At 48.6% G+C, this 20,167-nt stretch overlaps 1 protein-coding gene across 2 annotated transcripts in view; it reads right to left on the reverse strand.

The window, feature by feature from the left end:
• The window catches only part of Ypel (Yippee-like), a 317,923-nt gene that overhangs the window by 219,538 nt on the left and 78,218 nt on the right, over window positions 1-20,167 (reverse strand). For both annotated transcript variants that reach the window (XM_071678610.1, XM_071678613.1), the window contains exon 2: window positions 18,542-19,606. The gene's annotated coding sequence lies outside the window, so the exon portion shown is untranslated. The remainder of the gene's footprint in view (window positions 1-18,541; window positions 19,607-20,167) is intronic.

The following is a 20,167-nucleotide window of genomic DNA, read 5'->3' on the forward strand; positions in this document are numbered from 1 at the left end:
CGCTGTAAGCTCTGTACTAGCCTCCACCTACCCGTCTTTGCCAAGGAACCTTCACCCATGCCATTACCGAGACGCTACATCCTTGTTTAATTAGAAATATGAATTTGTTTAGTATATGAATGATAATGATCACAATCCCAAAGTAATTATCTCTTGCTCTTTATCATTGTAATCCTAATTACGTACTCTTGAGACCAGGAGGTAACATGTTTGCCTCACAGGTGTATGAGCATAACTGGTTAAGGGATTCACATCATATTGTTAAGGATTCCCTGCCATAAAGATCTCACAGATGAATCTAATCCTTTTTTAGCGAAACTTGCACGAGATAAAGAGTTCGTCGACCACAACACTGGCTTGACAATTAAGAATATTCCGGTCGTAATCAAGAACGAACTGAGCTTAATTTGCTCATATCTACTCTTTACCTCACATGTTTAATGCACCCAAACTATAATTTCTAATTATTTGATTCATGGGGCTCCTACAGCTTCAAGGCTGCGCTACATTCAGTAACAGGGAAATGATGGATTCCCTTTAAAGTGAAACGTTCCTCTACGCTTGTCCTCGACGAAGGGAAGGGAACTTCTCACTCGAGGCGTAACCTCGAGCGGGCGGAGACCGGTAACACGCTAAACATATACAGTGACGGAGGAGATAAGATGGTAAGGGAGGAGGGATGAGGGAGGCTGGAGGGAAGGACCAGTGACCGGGGCCTTAGTGATAGCCTACTGCCCTCCCCCCTGTGGTGGCTTGTTCCTTGCCTCACCCACACCACCAACACCACACCCAAACCATAGCCATTACGATGCCTCAACCAACCACCCCCTCACACACACCCACACCCACGTTGACAAACACACATAACAATCCCAACACATGCATGAATAAAAAAATATACATATGTAAAAGAGCAGACACACACACACACACACACACACACGGCCCTGACGGAGGCACTGAACTACGCACTTGTCTCCAACGCGACGTTGCCAGCGGGGCAGGCACCACGTCCTGGCCCTAGACCTGGCCTGGCCTGGCCGGGCCTGGCCCGAGGTGAGAAGGGCCTCTGGGCCGTCCGCGCCCACTGAATCCTACACACACACACACACACATATACACACCCACCCAGAGGGCCATGCATACACTACCACCACCCCCTGGGTGTGAACCCGGAGAGGGGAACACCCCCCCCAAGCTGCGCTCACGAGAGAGAGAGAGAGAGAGAGAGAGAGAGAGAGAGAGAGAGAGAGAGAGAGAGAGAGAGAGAGAGAGAGAGAGAGAGAGAGAGCACGTGCTCCAGCCACTTAGGCAAGTCAGCAACACTGGAGAAGCGGCTCCTCCTGCCGCCACCGGCGGAGGACGCCATTATCTCCAAGGGTTGGTGGGGGCGGGGGTGAGGGAGGGAGGGGGGAGGAGGGGGAAGATCATCTCCAAGTGAAGTGGTCGTCTCCTTCAATGGAAGGTGCACTGCTAACTCAATATCTCCCCCCCCCCACCCCAACACACACACACACACACACATATATACATACACACACACACACACACACACACACACACACACACACACACACACACATACATACACACAAAACACACACACACGTGACGTCATACGAATGCTGACTTCGTACCGAAGTTCACGAAGTCGTATCATAAGAGAAGAGGTTTGAAGAGATGTGTGTGTGTGGGGTGTGGTGTGTGGTGTGTCCCCCATGATTGTATATTGTCCCTCCAGGTAAACTGCTACAAAATAGGTCATTGCAGCGTCGCGTCAGGACACCGCTCAAAGTGAGAGAGTTAATTAGGACGCTGATAGATAACCATATCACCACCAAAAGCCAAATTGAATAAGTGACAGAAGCATTCGCCCCGGGGCTTGAGGTTATCATCCCAAAAGAACAAAATGATTTCTTAATTTTTCTATCCATACCCAACGGCTGTTAGCCCGCCTTAGCGAAGCGGAGTCAGGAACAAAAGAAGAACCGCTTCGTTTGCACACGTCCAACACACCCGCGCTGTCATGTCTAATGTACGGAAACCAGCGCTGTGGGCCAGCAAGATACTATGGCGAATGATGAAGGACGAGCAGGAGGAAAGAGTGTGTTTGTGTGGCACAAGCCTCGTGGGTTAGAAGCGACGCGAATTCTCTGGAAAGGGATCTTGCGTGACGCATCTCCCGAACGTCAGTGAGTGAGAAACATGCTAAATAGAAAGGGGTGGGAGAGACGGGTGGAGGACTGCATATTCATGAACTGCCGGAAAGCCTTTGACGCGATCCCCTAACAACAAATGGCTGACGGTAAAGCAATACGTGCGAAATTGGAATGAGAGGAGAGATGCCCATAGAAATGGCCAGGTACCTTGCTGGGAGGGAATGGAGACCCATAACGCGTCGAGGAAACCCTCTTAATTCTCCAGCTCAGCGAGTGGAGGTTCCTCAAGGTCAAAATCGCCTTCCATTCAATGACGGTGTCACGTTTTAAGGGAAGATGCGCAGCAATAATCAGGTCTCCTCATATGAAGACTCACACTCAGTGCTGACGAAGACCCTCCTCACACGAAGACTCACACTCAACTGCTGACTAAGACCCTCCTCACACGAAGACTCACACTCAACTGCTGACGAAGACCCTCACACGAAGACTCACACTCAACTGCTGACGAAAACCCTCACATGGAGACTCACACTCAACTGCTGACGAAGACCCTCCTCATATGGAGACTCACACTCAACTGCTGACGAAGACCCTCCTCACATGGAGACCCAGACTCAACTGCTCACGAAGACCCTCACATGAAGACTCACACTCAACTGCTCACGAAGACCCTCACAAGGAGACTCACACTCAACTGCTGACGAAGACCCTCACATGGAGACTCGCACTTGACTGCTGGAGAAGGGGTCTACGTACATACAATAAGAATGGTGTCAGACGTGAGCAGAATGAGCTGTGAATAGGGGAAGGAAGTCCTCAATCTGAGAAAGGAGGACACATTATAAGTCCATAAAAAACATCCTACGACGCCATGGCGACGTTAACAGAACAGTTTCTTGATGCTACGAGAGAGAGAGAGAGAGAGAGAGAGAGAGAGAGAGAGAGAGAGAGAGAGAGAGAGAGAGAGAGAGAGAGAGAGAGAGAGAGAGAGGTGCACGGAAGGGCGCGAGTAAGTGTACGGAGGGGCGCGAGGAAGTGTACGGAGGGGCGTGAGGAAGTGTACGGAGGGACGTGAGGAAGTGGACGGAGGGGCGTGAGGAAGTGCACGGTGGGGCGTGAGGAAGTGGACGGAGGGGTGTGAGGAAGTGGACGGAGGGAGTCAAGGAACAGTGTCTTCAGCGAAAGGGTCGTGAACTTGTGGAACACGCTACAGGCACGTGAATCCAGGCACCACTGCGAAATCCAAAAGGCAATACGAAACCACAGAGAGGCAAAGGCGTCCACGAGCGCAGAACTCCCCTACCCGCACGCACAAACAGGTAATCACAAACAGCGCCCCACCTCCCAACTCAGGGTCCACCTGGAGGACATCAGACGTCCGGGTGTCGAGATGAAGGAACCTGTGATCGCATCTGGGTCAAGTCCCGTCTTCCCCACAGCCATCCTCCACCGCCTCCAGGCACAGGCCACAGATCACGTGTCGGGGGATAACGAAGCGCCGGTGTATCTGAAGACCCGTCTGGGGGGCGGGCGGGGCAGGTAAGGATGGCTCATCCCCACACCACCAGGTGGGTCTCAAGAGCTGAGACCTTCTATATAATATATATATATATATATATATATATATATATATATATATATATATATATATATATATATATATATATATATATATCAACATTCTGCCAACAGTCCTGCAGCTCTGTGTTAACATCAACGAGTACAGGAGTCAATGATAGGTTAAATACGACTCGAATCCTGAGGTTAAATTGTACCCTCTTCCCTGAGGCTGGATCACCAACACAGCCGTACAAAGAACCTCTTTTTTTTTTAAACATTTTTAACATTTGACCTTTAATCAGTTACCCCCCCTCCTCCCCCCAGGCGTGGAGAACAGTGAGTCAGGTGGGATTAATGTAATCCACAGTTAATCTACGGCGAGTTATACACCCAACTGTGCCTTGTGTAATAACATGGAAATACTTTTTTCCGTTCCAACAGCTTACAACGACCCAACACGTGAGGCGGAGCACGCACGCACACACACACACACACACACACACACACACACACACACACACACACTATATCTCCCGATGTGTGTGTGTGTCGCCATCATTTTCTACCCGACCATCGCAGAGACGTTGTCACTTTCACAGACACGTTCCACTCGTAACACATTTCCCCTCTGTTAATAGTGTGTCACCTTCACCAGCGTAAACCTCATTCTTTTCACGACTTCACCCCCTTAACCTCAACCTACTCACTACATATATATAATTATATATATGTATCCCATAGCCTCGTTTACTGACCATGGAAATCACCATTTCTTCATTTCCTTTTCCTCCCCTTAATAAATATGTCAGGTTCGTGGTCCCTCACACGTCCCAGAGGCGTGGGACTTCACACGGTCTACAAAGCCTGCTAAAGTAGTTCCAGGAACTGAAATGTCTCCATAAGTTCCTAATAACAACTTGCTACACGTGCGCCATCACGATTAGAGATGTTTTCCCCCAAAGCGGTAAATAATACTGCGCGCAAGTTGCTGCCGAACGTGTGTGTGTGTGTGTGTGTGTGTGTGTGTGAGGATCACGGGCGCCAGGATGACAAGTGACGTCATTCCCAAGGAAAAGGAGGCCGGACACCGACAACCTGACGACTTTGTTTGGCTCGCGCCGGATCCCGTGTGCTTGAGCGATCGGTGGAGGGAGGCGAGCCGGCCGTGGGCGGGGCGGGGCGGACGCGGACACGGCGTACCCCAGCGCGTCCGTTGGTCTGTTTGTCTGTCTGTCTTTCTCGTCTGACCTACTTTTATTCCCTGTTGCCAAGTGATGAGCACGCGTTTAGCGTCTTCCGTCCAAGCGGAAGAGTCAATTTAGTCCGGGTCTCGACTTATATATTTTCTGCAGCACCGGAACGACGTGTGTGTATATTATGAAGACTAGATCTAAGAAGACGTCCCTTTCATTCACTACTTAATACTAGGCGGTGCATATATATATATATATATATATATATATATATATATATATATATATATATATATATATATATATATATATATATATTTATTCTTTCTCTTAAACTATTCGCCATTTCCCGCGTTAGCGAGGTAGCGTTAAGAACAGAGGACTGGGCCCTTGATTGAATATCCTCACCTGGCCCCCTTCTCTGTTCCTTCTTTTGGAAAATTAAGAAAAAAAAAACGAGAGGAGAGGATTTCCAGCCCCCCGCTCCATCCCCTTTTAGTCGCCTTCTACGACACGCAGGGAATACGTGGAAAGTATTCTTTCTTCCCTATCCCCAGGGATAACATATATATATATATATATATATATATATATATATATATATATATATATATATATATATATATATATATATATACTTGGGACTCAGCCTATTTACCCTTGAAGTGGGTTAATGAAATATAAAGTGGTGTGGAATATCACATATATGGGGTAACATATATTCTCTGGGTCATTACTGTGGTTAGGTCAACCGCTGGATACAATAGTAGCGTCATGCCTATAATAAAAATGAACACCTCAGCCTCTACACACACACACACACACACACCCACACACACACACCTCCGCAGCATGACGTCACGGCGCAACAATGCGTTCGAAGCTGAATGATTTCTCTTAAAACAAATGGTGGCACGGGGGGAGGGCCTTCGCCAGCGGCATCTGGAGCCCTCGGGGAGGGAACAAGTAATCTCGGCGTCGTATTCACAAATTCGTCTCCAAAAATATAGCTTTTTTTTTTTTCCCCTCTTGCAGAGCGCCGGACGCACCCCACCCCCGACGTACGTCAATTTCCCTCGCTTCCTTCAGGAGGGACCGTACCAACCATGTGTCACGCTTGATGAAGACCAAGTTGTTGAGTGTGGTTGCCGCCCTGGGCAGCCGTGACTCCTGTCTGTATTCCCCACCACGTAATCTTACCGTTACGTGCATGGCTCTCGTGCATGAACATTCACAGTCACAAATTCATGTATATAAACCTCATCATTTTCTCCATGAGCCACGATGCAAGTCTTAAAGTTAAATATCTAACGAATACGATCCTAACGTTGAAGCTATTTTTAACCTGTGTGTGTGGGGGAAGGTGGGGGGGGGGGGGACGAGTAACGAACGCGTCTGCCTTACGTATGTACACGTCCGTACTACGTACAATGATGACGATGATGACCTGTGATGAGGGACGAGTAATGAACACGTCTGCCTTATGTGGGTACGTACGTACGTGTACCATGATGATCACGATGATGATGACGATGACGACGATGATGATCTCTGATCTTATTCCTGAATTCATCAAGTCCTTCCTCCGTGTCACGTCAGACGAGGTCCAGCATCATTAACCTTAGAAGTGCGTCCGTCTCGTTCCAAATTGATCCCATCAAAAAAACAATTCTCGCGGGACAGCGTCCACACACACACACACACACACACACACTAATCCTGAGAGGACGTCTAACCCATTCCAGGGACATCCTTCCCCCGCCGTCAACCGCCTCCAAGATGTCACGTACCAATAGTGACATCTACGTCACTGAAGACCTGTGACTGTGTGCGGGGGGGAGTGGCGCCCTCCCTGGCCGCCATCTGAACATACTTCCGACGTCTTACGTACCCAGCAACCCTGTGTGTGTGTGTGTGTGTGTGTGTGTGTGTGTGTGTGTGTGTGTGTGTGTGTGTTGGAGCAGGTCAGGAGGTGTGGCCTGGAGTCTAGGACCCCCCCCCCCCCCCCCCCCCACAGAGAGGGGTGGTGGTGGAGGTCGGGTGGTGTGGCAGCAGCAGCAGCGTGGAGCCTCCCGCCTTCCATTGATTTCCCAGAACACGACGAACTCCGTTGTGGTGAATTGTAAGGGAATCTCTCCTCTTTCTTAACCCCCCCCTCCCCACCCCCGCCACGACCGACTTAGCTGTGAGAGGATACTCTCTCTCTCTCTCTCTCTCTCTCTCTCTCTCTCTCTCTCTCTCTCTCTCTCTCTCTCTCTCTCATTACGCCTCTAATTCTAGCTTATTTTTTTCTCTCTTTCTCTCCCCCCCCCCCACAACACACCCACACCTCCAGCATGTCTCTTCCCAACCCGCACCCCCAACACACTTAACGTGCCATGAGTTGAATCGCCTCTCCCTCAGAGAGAGAGAGAGAGAGAGAGAGAGAGAGAGAGAGAGAGAGAGAGAGAGAGAGAGAGAGAGAGAGAGAGAGAGAGAGCCTTCCCGGTCATCTCACCTCACAAACAAAGGCGGTGTTTTACGGCTCTTAATTAACCGGGTGAATGTCAGGGTGTTGGGCAAGGAGGGGATGCCGGGCGGGAGGTGCGTGGGTCCGGGAGGCATATAGCAAATTTCAAGACACTTCAGGCGAGGTCCTGAAATGATCCCTGAAGCGTAGGTGGCGCTTTCAGAACCCAGAAGGAAGAGGAGAGGGATCTATATATGTATATATATAACTGACTTATATTTCTCTTGTGTCTCCCCTGATGATGTGATTATTACACGAAAGTGCACTTGGGAACTTACCGTGTTTCATTTTCCCCGTGGACTCATAGGGGTGTATATATATATATATATATATATATATATATATATATATATATATATATCCCCTTTGCCTTTGTACAATGGCACTATGCACGCATTCCGCCAATCCTCAGGCACCTCACCATGAGTCATACATACATTAAATAACCTTACCAACCAGTCAACAATACAGTCACCCCCTTTTTTAATAAATTCCACTGCAATACCATCCAATCCTGCTGCCTTGCCGGCTTTCATCTTCCGCAAAGCTTTTACTACCTCTTCTCTGTTTACCAAATCATTTTCCCTAACCCTCTCACTTTGCACACCACCTCGACCAAAACACCCTATATCTGCCACTCTGTCATCAGACACATTCAACAAACCTTCAAAATACTCATTCCATCTCCTTCTCACATCACCACTACTTGTTATCACCTCACCATTTACGCCCTTCACTGAAGTTCCCATTTGCTCCCTTGTCTTACGCACCCTATTTACCTCCTTCCAGAACATCTTTTTATTCTCCCTAAAATTTACTGATAGTCTCTCACCCCAACTCTCATTTGCCCTTTTTTTCACCTCTTGCACCTTTCTCTTGACCTCCTGTCTCTTTCTTTTATACTTCTCCCACTCAATTGCATTTTTTCCCTGCAAAAATCGTCCAAATGCCTCTCTCTTCTCTTTCACTAATACTCTTACTTCTTCATCCCACCACTCACTACCCTTTCTAAACAGCCCACCTCCCACTCTTCTCATGCCACAAGCATCTTTTGCGCAATCCATCACTGATTCCCTAAATACATCCCATTCCTCCCCCACTCCCCTTACTTCCATTGTTCTCACCTTTTTCCATTCTGTACACAGTCTCTCCTGGTACTTCCCCACACAGGTCTCCTTCCCAAGCTCACTTACTCTCACCACCTTCTTCACCCCAACATTCACTCCTCTTTTCTGAAAACCCATACTAATCTTCACCTTAGCCTCCACAAGATAATGATCAGACATCCCTCCAGTTGCACCTCTCAGCACATTAACATCCAAAAGTCTCTCTTTCGCACGCCTGTCAATTAACACGTAATCCAATAACGCTCTCTGGCCATCTCTCCTACTTACATAAGTATACTTATGTATATCTCGCTTTTTAAACCAGGTATTCCCAATCATCAGTCCTTTTTCAGCACATAAATCTACAAGCTCTTCACCATTTCCATTTACAACACTGAACACCCCATGCATACCAATTATTCCCTCAACTGCCACATTACTCAAATTACAGAGGTATAAGTTTGTTGAGTATTCCTGGTAAATTATATGGGAGGGTATTGATTGAGAGGGTGAAGGCATGTACAGAGCATCAGATTGGGGAAGAGCAGTGCGGTTTCAGAAGTGGTAGAGGATGTGTGGATCAGGTGTTTGCTTTGAAGAATGTATGTGAGAAATACTTAGAAAAGCAAATGGATTTGTATGTAGCATTTATGGATCTGGAGAAGGCATATGATAGAGTTGATAGAGATGCTCTGTGGAAGGTATTAAGAATATATGGTGTGGGAGGCAAGTTGTTAGAAGCAGTGAAAAGTTTTTATCGAGGATGTAAGGCATGTGTACGTGTAGGAAGAGAGGAAAGTGATTGGTTCTCAGTGAATGTAGGTTTGCGGCAGGGGTGTGTGATGTCTCCATGGTTGTTTAATTTGTTTATGGATGGGGTTGTTAGGGAGGTAAATGCAAGAGTCCTGGAAAGAGGGGCAAGTATGAAGTCTGTTGGGGATGAGAGAGCTTGGGAAGTGAGTCAGTTGTTGTTCGCTGATGATACAGCGCTGGTGGCTGATTCATGTGAGAAACTGCAGAAGCTGGTGACTGAGTTTGGTAAAGTGTGTGGAAGAAGAAAGTTAAGAGTAAATGTGAATAAGAGCAAGGTTATTAGGTACAGTAGGGTTGAGGGTCAAGTCAATTGGGAGGTGAGTTTGAATGGAGAAAAACTGGAGGAAGTGAAGTGTTTTAGATATCTGGGAGTGGATCTGTCAGCGGATGGAACCATGGAAGCGGAAGTGGATCATAGGGTGGGGGAGGGGGCGAAAATTTTGGGAGCCTTGAAAAATGTGTGGAAGTCGAGAACATTATCTCGGAAAGCAAAAATGGGTATGTTTGAAGGAATAGTGGTTCCAACAATGTTGTATGGTTGCGAGGCGTGGGCTATGGATAGAGTTGTGCGCAGGAGGATGGATGTGCTGGAAATGAGATGTTTGAGGACAAGTGTGTGGTGTGAGGTGGTTTGATCGAGTAAGTAACGTAAGGGTAAGAGAGATGTGTGGAAATAAAAAGAGCGTGGTTGAGAGAGCAGAAGAGGGTGTTTTGAAATGGTTTGGGCACATGGAGAGAATGAGTGAGGAAAGATTGACCAAGAGGATATATGTGTCGGAGGTGGAGGGAACGAGGAGAAGAGGGAGACCAAATTGGAGGTGGAAAGATGGAGTGAAAAAGATTTTGTGTGATCGGGGCCTGAACATGCAGGAGGGTGAAAGGAGGGCAAGGAATAGAGTGAATTGGAGCGATGTGGTATACAGGGGTTGACGTGCTGTCAGTGGATTGAATCAAGGCATGTGAAGCGTCTGGGGTAAACCATGGAAAGCTGTGTAGGTATGTATATTTGCGTGTGTGGACGTGTGTATGTACATGTGTATGGGGGGGGGGGTTGGGCCATTTCTTTCGTCTGTTTCCTTGCGCTACCTCGCAAACGCGGGAGACAGCGACAAAGTATAAAAAAAAAAAAAAAAAAAAAAAAAAAAAAAAAAATATATATATATATATATATATATATACCCGAAGGGACCTCCATGGATTTAACAATTCTCATCTCCCCCCGCGAGCTGCCAGACTTTACAATACCTTCGTACTCTAAGTTCACTGAAAATAATCTCCACATTTCCAACGACTCCAGGTACTGGGGGCTTTGTTGAGGCAAGGCCGTCTTTCCTCCCTCCCCCGCCAAGGATATGAGAGAGCTGTGGTCTCGGTGCATTACACATGACATCTGGAGAATGGATGTGAGCGGAAGCGGCCATTTCTTCCGTCCGTTCCTCCTGCCGGCGCTACCTCGCTGAAGCGGGAGCTTAATGCTTTCGTTTTCTTGAGCCGGAGTACTTCAGGAGACGCGTGCCGTTCGACCCGGAGGAAAAGAGCTCTCTCTCTCTCTCTCTCTCTCTCTCTCTCTCTCTCTCTCTCAGCGGCGCTGGCTGGCTACGCCCCGGTACGCTAAATGGCTCGGAAAGCCATTACGCCGATTCAACTTCCAGATGAAAGAAAACGGGAATATTTTCTTCGAAAAGCAGTAAGTAGGTCACTGGGCAATGCCATTGGGACGGGCCAAATATCGCCAACAACTTGACCCACTTTAACGACCCCACCTATCCCCCCCCTCCCCTCCCACGGCGAGGGGTTATGAGAGTGACCCAGGAGGACCTGTCCCCGGGATCACACAAGACTGGGTACGGCATGGGTTCGCTGAGGACTTCGGCGGACGCATCGACGCGAAGGGCAGACGATCAAAAAATGTCCAGGCTCTCCCTTCGGGTACGTCTTGACCTCAATTCTCGAGTAGTGTTCCTGCATTGTGTATTTCTCGAAGAAAACTTGTTTTGTGTCCAGGTCAACAGTTTGTCTTTAAAAACTTACAGGTTGTGATCAGGCCACCTCTCTCTCTCTCTCTCTCTCTCTCTCTCTCTCTCTCTCTCTCTCTCTCTCTCTCTCTCTCTCTCTCTCTCTCTACCTGAGGCTTCATTAACGAACGAGGACACCCACGCACCCACCTCTGCAGGCGACCCACGCACCCACCCCTTTGCAGACGACCCTACTCCCTACAAGACAACCCACGCCTCTCACAACAACCCAACGACTTTGAAAAAAAAAAATAACAAAATAAAAACAACACTCAGACTGTTGTGTGTCGAGATACTACACATCATTAAGCTTCTGAGTCTTCAGTAAGGACAGTACAACACCTTTGTTCTTAAGGTTTACATATACACGTGCATGTATGAGACCTTCCCACATCATCACTACAGTTGGCATTAACCATCACCATCTATTCGTTATCATCACTACACCTACCACAGAAATTAACGTCGACACGTAAGAACTATCATCACTACAGGTCATCACCTCCAACACCTGTACAGCCAGCCAGCCAACCACCCCGCACCATCCATGTCAAATAGCTATCATCAGGGTACTGACACGCTGGGTCAATAACCTCTCTCTGCCTTACCTCACTCGAGGTCAATACCTTCAGGGCCAGTAGCCCCCAGAGTTCAATATCCTGATGGCCAATAACCCGAGGCCTCAACGCCATGAAGGTCAATATACTCCCCAGAATTCAATATCCTGTTGACCAACAACCCCAGAGTACACTATCCTGAACTCTAAGAACCCCAGAGTACAACAGCCTGAGGGTCAGTACCCCAGAGTTCACCGGCCAGAGGTTGGGGGTCGGGGGGCCAAGACCTCAGAGTTCAGAAGCCAGAGGAGCTTACAACCCCCGAGTTCAACACCCTGGAGCTGTGATCGACCCAGCAGGTGGACAAAGCACTACATGTCACCTGTGTCTTAAATCCCACACAGTCTTAATGCGGCCGCCTCGCCTGATCGACCCATAAATTCCTCGATCTTTCTTCAATACTCCTGAATTCCGGACCACAGGCCCGGTCCCCGACTACAGGCCCGGGTCCCTGACTAACTAACTAGCCAGGTCTCAGACCAAAGGGCCCACATCCTCCCCATCGCTGGTGACATCACTCGGACCATTCCTCTTCCCTCGCGTTCAGACACAAGGCACGCGGGGCCTGTGTAACACATCACCTGCCAATTCACTCGGGGAGGCTCAGTCAACCCTGTGATTTGCCTCCGCACCTGCATTGCCAAGTGCCTCCCTCCCCGACGCCCACACGTGTCTCCTACAATGAGGTCATCAAAACACGAGGTTGTTGCGGTGTGCCTAATGACACGTGTCGCTGACCCGGGAGGCTGGAAACGGCCATTTAGTCCGGCCTAACGATGGTGGGAGCGATCGTAACTCACACTAGGCTCGGTGGATGGGGTCGTCAAGGGGAACTCAGCCGTGTAGAGGCAACGGACGGAAGAAGAAAGGGGGGATGAGGGAGGGACGACACTGTAGTAACTCACAGAGTCATTCACAGGATGATGAAGGAGGGCGAAAAAGGCCAACGCTATTGTCAAGGGTTCGGAGTTGGACGTGAGGTAGGCGCAAGTACTGGAATCTACATTACATATTGGTGTAAACCCCTACATACTGCCTCCACATATTAGCCGACATGACGCGGGTAAACCACCCCGCCTCCTGTAGTGTCACCTAAGGCAAATGAAATCTACAGGAAGCAAGTCACTTCGAAAATCAACGAAGGATCAAAGGTACATGGACTGAAGTGACCCCCAACAGAATCCTGCAATCCGAAACCTTCAGAACTCAGCAACCCGGGGAAAGAAAATGTCCCATGGAACCTGGAACATGGAAGCCACAACGACTCCACGACCACAAGGTCCCCTGAAAGACCCAACAGTCTGGTAGATCTCCTTACCCAACCCCCAAACCCAACCACTTCGACGCCCCGACCACTCCACGACCTCGATCTGGAAGCGATCTCAAAGGTTCCAGAGAACCTAGAAGCTCCAGGAAGTCATCAACTTCGACGCCCCGACAACTCCGAGACTTCGATCTGGAGGAGACTTCAAAGAGTCACCAACTTCGAAGCCCCGACAGCTCCACGACCTCATTCTGGAGGAGACCCTTGAAAGCTCCAGAGACCCTGGAAGCTCCAGGAACTCAACAACTTCGATGCCCCAAGGACGCTAAACCTCGACCTAGAGGCCTCAAAGGTTCCAGAGCCTGGAAGCTTCAACGAGGCCCGACAGTAGCTCCCCCAAAGAAACTAAACAACAGAGGCGCGTAACAGAGGTGAAGCAGACCAAACAAACACATGCTGCCATCTATCTTAATCCAGCTAGATGGAGACCTGAACGTCGGCTGTCCTAATAAAAAAAAAAATGATTCAATGGACTGACACCTGCTACTGTACACACACAAACACACACACACACACACACACACACACACACACACACACACACACACAGAACAATGAAAGGCCAGGACGTGAAATTAAGCAAGAGACTCATTAGAAAATTTGTAAAATAGTCATAAGGACAGTGGCAGGATGACATTAAACCACGTCATGAAACTGTGAATACTCTCAATAGTGAAAAGATTTTACAAAAACATGACAGAGAAAAATCAAGACTTAGAGAGACACCCCCACGAGTGCAGGAACACCTGACTGCATTTGCAAAAAAAAAAAAAAAAAAAAAAAAATTAAGGTTATTACGAATATTTAATCATACACACACACACACACACACAAAAAAAAAAAAAAAAATTAAGGTTATTACGAATATTTAATCATACACACACACACACAAAAAAAAAAAAAAAAAAAAAAAAAAACACGTGATCCACTGCATGAACAATGAGCCACAGGGAGACTGCTGGCACTTCTGCCCCTTCAGGGGGGATTTGGTAGGGGGAGAGAGAGAGAGAGAGAGAGAGAGAGAGAGAGAGAGAGAGAGAGAGAGAGAGAGAGAGAGAGAATGATCCAGTGCCGTCCTTAATATTTCACACTTGGCCCAGCACGACCCCACCTGACCTTCACAACGCCTCGTCTACATCCGTGGAAACAAAACCATTTTTTTTCTCTCTTTTTCCGACAACATTTGGTGTTCAAGGTGCACGCACTGGACAGCCCCGTCCATGCCTGACAGACGCTCACGACGCGAACCTCACACCACGAGACGAGAACAACAGCATAAGCCAAGGGAGTGTGTTCTCCGATCACCAGAAGAACAGAAGCAGACAAGTGTGTGTTCTCCCATCACCAGAAGAACAGAAGCAGACAAGAGTGTGTTCTCCCATCACCAGAAGAACAGAAGCAGACAAGAGTGTGTTCTCGGATCAAAAGAATTACAGAAGCAGCCAAAAGTGTGTTCTCCCATCGCCAGAACAACATAAGTAGCCAAGAGTGTGTTCTCCCATCACCAAAAGAACAGAGGTAGACAAGAGTGTGTTCTCCCATCACCAGAAGAACAGAAACAGACAAGAAAGTGTTCTCCCATCACCAAAAGAACAGAAGCAGACAAGAATGCGTTCTCGGATCAACAGAACAACAGAAGCACTCCATGACCAGAGGCAGCCAAAAATGTTCTCATACCATCAGAACAACAGAAACAGCCAACAGCGTTCTCCGATCACCAGAACAACAGGAAACGGCTACGAGCGTTCTAAGGCCACCAGAACAAAAGAAGAAACTGACGGGTCAAACTAATGTTCTCCATTTACACCTAGAGAATTGCCGTATTTAGATAAGGGGCGAATGTCGCCCGAGAGATCTCCGTCAACACGTCATGAAATTTCGAATCTAAATTTTGTCTATGTAATACAACTACAACGAAAAAAAAGAACATTCCTCCACAGAAGGCGAGTAAGGGAGAGAAAATATCCCAACGCTCATTGGCCGATACATTGATGACGTCATCACATCATGGCGGGGCTCGGAGCCTATCATTTCCGTGCTGGCTCAGGCTCTTTTAAGTCCGGGTGACGTACAGGAGGAGGAGGAGGAGACCTGCAAGCTTAGCTTAAGCTGGGCTGATTTACACAAGCTTAAATTACGGCAGAACGAGTCAACTTTGGGAGGGGAGGGCAATGGAGCCTGGATTAAAATTCGACCACGACAGATTAAATCATCAATTTCTTTGTTCCAGTTCTGTTCCACAACCACCAATAATAATATTCCATGTCCTGTCTATGTACACTGCTGGCCTCTCCGTGATTCCTGCTATGGCGAATTCATAACCACTTAATACTCTACACCTCTCCTATCTCCCTCCGTCAACCAGGTCCTATAGATCAAGCACAACCTAAGTGGAAATGTTTATTTCCAGTGAAATCAACTATCATCGTCTATGTCATTTTCTCCCGCCAAATTCCTATCATCATCAAGAATGACCTTTTTCTCTATGCCTCCTTTTAAACCAACTTCCTTATATCTTCATTCCACAATGCTGCAGCACCACACTGAACCAAAAGGTTTTCTCACACTAAACCACACATCTCTCTCTTTCCATCACCAACCCTCTGGCAGCAATCTTCATTCCACCACACTGTGCCTCTCGGCCACACTGGGAATTCTCACACCCGCCACAACAGTCCTACTATATCTCTCGCCTCGTCAAACCTCTGTACCAATACGGTCCATCTGTCAACACCATCCTTCCATTTTCCTTCTCAAACCACAGAATTCGAGTTCATGAACTTTAGGTCCAAGGCATCGAACCGAGCACTATCCTTATTATTTTAGTCTCCACTGTTCACGTCGCACAGTCCATCCTAAGTTGTAGGTCCCTTGCTTTTGTATTAAAAAAGAATATATATATATATATATATATATATATATATATATATATATATATATATATATATATATATATGGTGGGAAAGGACGACAAGGATCTCCACACAACACAACGCGTCTCTTACGAAAAAAAAAAAATCAGCATAGCAACAGAAAAACAATATCCTCTCTCTCTCTCTCTCTCTCTCTCTCTCTCTCTCTCTCTCTCTCTCTCTCTCTCTCTCTCTCTCAACAGCTGATCTTTCCCCCCCCCCCTCCCATCACACATGTACCAACCAACCCCACAGCTGCCCGGTCGCTTGCCCCGCCAAGTGATACAGCTGTGTTTGTTGCTGTTTTCGTCCCTGTGCTTGGGGAGGTGGGCAGGAGGGGGTTAGGGTGCCGGGAAGAGGGGGAGGGGGGGAGAGGTGTGCAGCAGCAGCAGCAGCATGGTGGTGGTGGTCGATACAACAGCCTCCCCCCTCCCCCCCCCACACACACACATCCACCCCAAGGTCAAGGTAGTGCCAACCGCAGCTGCACACCACGCCCAGCTGCAGTTCGCCACCCCCTCTCCTCCCTTCCCTCCCTCCCTCCCACCCACACCCCTCAACCTCCACCTTCCAGCTGACCATCAGCTGCACGTCCTGAGCAAACTGCAAGACGACACGACTCCTGGCGGAACCCGCACGTCTGCCAAACCCTCCGCCTCCTAGTCAGCTGCACCTGCATCTTGCACGTCCAAATCAGCTGCACAATCTTTGGTCAGCTGCGTAATCTAAGCAGCCTCACACACACCACAAGATGTGCCACGCTCGTCATTTCACCCCTTCCCGCTTTCTTCCTCCCTCCCCACATCACACAATGACAGCACATCGGCAGAGTCCGGGAGGCATGTGTTCTTGTGCCAATTGCTCTTAACATGATGTGTAAGATTCCTACCTGACTATGCGCACAGTGAAATTCCCTGAATCACTATCTATCGAGCTATACATCTTATCTATCAATCTATATATATATATATATATATATATATATATATATATATATATATATATATATATATATATATATACGTGTGTGTGTGTTGCTTAAACAACCATCAAAACAAACAAAACGTCAACTTTAGCAAGAACCGTACGATGCTTCGGCTCTCCTCATGTTACGTAAGCGATGTACGATAATTTCGCAGTCCCGGGCGATATACCGCTATTGCAGTACAGCTGTTGTGGTCAAACTAGCGCCTGTATACAGTCTAGGTAAGCAGTTCATATTTCATGCATTGCATAGGATAATTCTAATGCAGGCTCTTCGTGGATTGAACTTGAGAACGCAAAGGGGCAAAGAGATGTGAACGCAGCTGGACATGAGAACGCATGATAGTCTAAGGAGGCGAGAGGCGCAGTTTCAGTTAGTGCGGGGCGAGGCCCGCGCTGCCTGCTCTGGCTCCTGCTGGCACGGTAAGCAGGCAGGTACCTAGGTAGGCTGATGGACAAGGCATACACGGTGGTTAAGCAGGCGAAGCAGGAGGAGGTCAGCCCAGCAGGGTCACATCAAGGAGAGGGGTAGGCACGAATGAGGGTAGCTTGGGTCAATCCGAGGCCCTTGTACCACACCACACCACACCACACTGTGAGAACCTGCGGCCAACCAGTGTGGCTGTGGTGGTAGCCATGGCATCCATGTTGGTAGTGATGTAGGCAGCAGAGGTCACAACAGAGACGTTGGCAGCTGTGGTGTCAGTGGTGGTGGTGGTGGTGGTAGAGACGGGTGGCAGGAGCGTTGGGAAAGAGCGCCAGGGCCAGGCAGTCGTCTGTGTCCGCAGGCCAGACAGACTAAGCAACGAGGACCAGACGCACCTTTAAAACTCATAATACTTAAAGTTACATCGCGTCGGCCGACCCCAGTCACCCCAGGCTTCACCCATCCACCCACCAACCCCATCACACCACCACCCACCCACCCCATCACACCAGGGCATCATCATCATCATCATCACCATACAGTCCCTGTGTGTGTGTGTGTGTGTGTGTGTGTGTTTTACAAGCACACAATACATGGAACACCGGGCGATTCTGGGTATCCTCCGGAGGACCTGTGGTGGAGGAAGGAAGGCCTTGTGTTGACCTAATCCTAGGGTTGTCTTGGAGATTCGGAGAACGAAGCCACTGCCGTGTCTCCAATGACCACACAAACTGATACACAACACGGTCGCTACACAGGGCAAAACAAGAGAGCGTTACAGTAAAAATAGAGGGCCAATAAGAGGAAAAATAGATGGAAAAATGGGGGAAGGAAGTCGACAGATAATGGAGGAAGACTTGTGGAAGGTGACGGTGATGAGGGGGGGATGAGGAGAAGTTGTCGGTCTGTCTAGACTTACCTGCGTGAAGCGTGGCAACTCATCAGGGAGCAGGTGACGGGCAAAGCACTGTTCACATGTGGCAGTGACAGTGGCGTCGGTGGGCTGGGCACTGCCTCCAGGGCAACAGTGCCGGACGCTGATCTAGTCCAGCAGAGCTGTGGGGTCACTGATGCAGGTGTAGGGCTGGCCAACAGTACGAGGAAGGACTGTTATCGCACACAGGCCCCGCCCCCGTCTCTTGTTTTAACTGTTAAAACACCTTGGAGGCTCGCTGCTGTGGTGTGTTTAGGAGTAACTGGTGTGGCGCTACTGGTGTGAGCTAAAAGGAGTGTGAAGTGTATGTGTGGTGTAAGCTAGGAGGTTCGTGTGGTTAGTGTGGTGTAAATGATTGAGTTTTGTGTTCTTACTGGTGAAGGTTCATAGGCGTATGTTCGTGTAGTGTAAGTTAAAAGGTTCGTGGTGTCAGTGGTGTAGGCTAACACGCGTGTGGTGTTATTGGTGTAAGCTAAGAGCCGCGCGTACGTGTGGTGTAAGCTAACAGGTGTGTGTACTACGTCTGGTGTACGCCCCATGAGTTGCTATGGCCAGGTGTGAGTGTATGTCTGGGGTGTCGGTGGTCATCTGTTCCTTGGGAGGAAGTTATGCAAATCCGGCTGACCTTACAGTACCGGGTATGTAAATGTCACCAGACCCTGGCAATGCTTAAAGTCTACTCATGTGGTTGTTGAACTGCTGCACATGTCATTGTGGAGCAGTGTGGTGGCATGTGGATGACGTGCGTGTGTGTGTGTGTGTGTGTGATTGGGAGGTGGGTGCTCCTGCACCTGGGGACTTAGGAGACTGGCGTGTCTGGTGGCACGGCACACAAGGTGTAGGGATGGTAGTCCTGTTGCGTATAATAGTGGCAAACTAAGAGGGGTTTTAATGCTATTGCTGGTGTGTGTTGGGAGAGTACCACACTAGGTCATTTAGTGGTAGAGCTAGTGTGTGTGTGTGTGTGGGTGTGTCTGGGTTATCACCACACCGGGTGTGGTAACGAAGGGTGTTGCGGGTGTAGAGAGGCGAGGCGACACAAACCACACTCTGAAACAGAGAGAAAGAGACACTACCATTAGACACCGCCAACATCTTCGTTCTCCCACTTCGCCTCACTCAACCTCCCCATCGAAAGTTCCCTGAGTACATGCCAGCGTAGCAGTACACTCCCTGGCTGGAGGTGTGAGGAGAGGAGGGGCGGATGAAACTACACTAAACAACACAACAGCTCCTCATTCTATGAAAACCCTCTCACCCACCAAGTCTCCCACCTCACTCTGCTCCACACTCCTCTTGCCCTTCTAAACTCACTCGTGGTTAAGCTGGATATTTCTGTAGGAGGTTTAATCGAAGCCCAGTCGCCTTTCACGGTCGCAACTCGTGGATTTCAGGCTTTTTTATGGCTCCAGTATGAGGTAAAGCGAGGGCCATACATCGCTCTCCACCCGTCCCTTTGTGAGTGTGTCCCGTGTGTTTCATCCCAGCTAACGGTATACAGCGCATGCAATTAAACCCATTTTATCAATGGATGACAATGAAACAATGCGGGATGCAGATGTGCATATCATATCATCATGCCTTCCATTAATGATCTTTTACCAAATATCA

This window comes from Panulirus ornatus, chromosome 28, assembly GCF_036320965.1.
Source record: "Panulirus ornatus isolate Po-2019 chromosome 28, ASM3632096v1, whole genome shotgun sequence".
Lineage (NCBI taxonomy): Eukaryota > Metazoa > Arthropoda > Malacostraca > Decapoda > Palinuridae > Panulirus > Panulirus ornatus.